The sequence below is a fragment of the Rhincodon typus genome, unplaced genomic scaffold, assembly GCF_021869965.1.
Source record: "Rhincodon typus isolate 14 unplaced genomic scaffold, sRhiTyp1.1 hic_rhity00004220, whole genome shotgun sequence".
NCBI lineage: Eukaryota > Metazoa > Chordata > Chondrichthyes > Orectolobiformes > Rhincodontidae > Rhincodon > Rhincodon typus.
The window spans coordinates 5,317-5,957 of record NW_025969858.1 but is presented as its reverse complement, the minus strand read 5'-3'; positions in this window follow the sequence as shown (position 1 = coordinate 5,957).

Genomic DNA, 641 nt, shown 5'->3' with positions numbered 1-641 from the left:
TAATTTTACAATTACTTAAAAAGTTCAGAATATTGTAGGATTAGGCTTTTCCTTCTTCTTTTTACTAAATAACAAACTTGAGACTTGCTAAACCAGGCCTTTCAAAACTGCTTCTTATTAAAATGCCTATAAGTTAGAACTGATAAAATATGGAGCTGGAGGAGCTCCTCTGATGTTGTCTGACCTGCTGAGCACCTCCAGCTCCACACTTTATCGATTTTGACTTCCAGCATCTGCAATCTTTTATATCTCCTATATGTTTAGAACAGCCAGTTTACAGAAACCTGACTAACTTCCCTGATGTTTCTTCCTATGGATAATCTTATCTCACCCGGTATCTCTATATGGTGTCATGGACCAGACCAGACCCACTTAAAATAGTTTAAGAAGGTAGCCTAGACCCTAACGTTTTCTTATTTTAAGGGCAAGTGTAAAACACTGTGTTCCAGATGCAATTTGATTGGTCAAACTACTTGATGTTAAGCAAAACACAATTTATTCAAACACTTAAATTCAAATAGTTAAAATGTAACAAAAGAAAGAAGAACTTAGAATACTTTAACCCTACTGGAAACCTTAACACAATAACAGATACAGTGACCATTACTAATTAATTGTTCCAATGTAGTAACATTCCATAA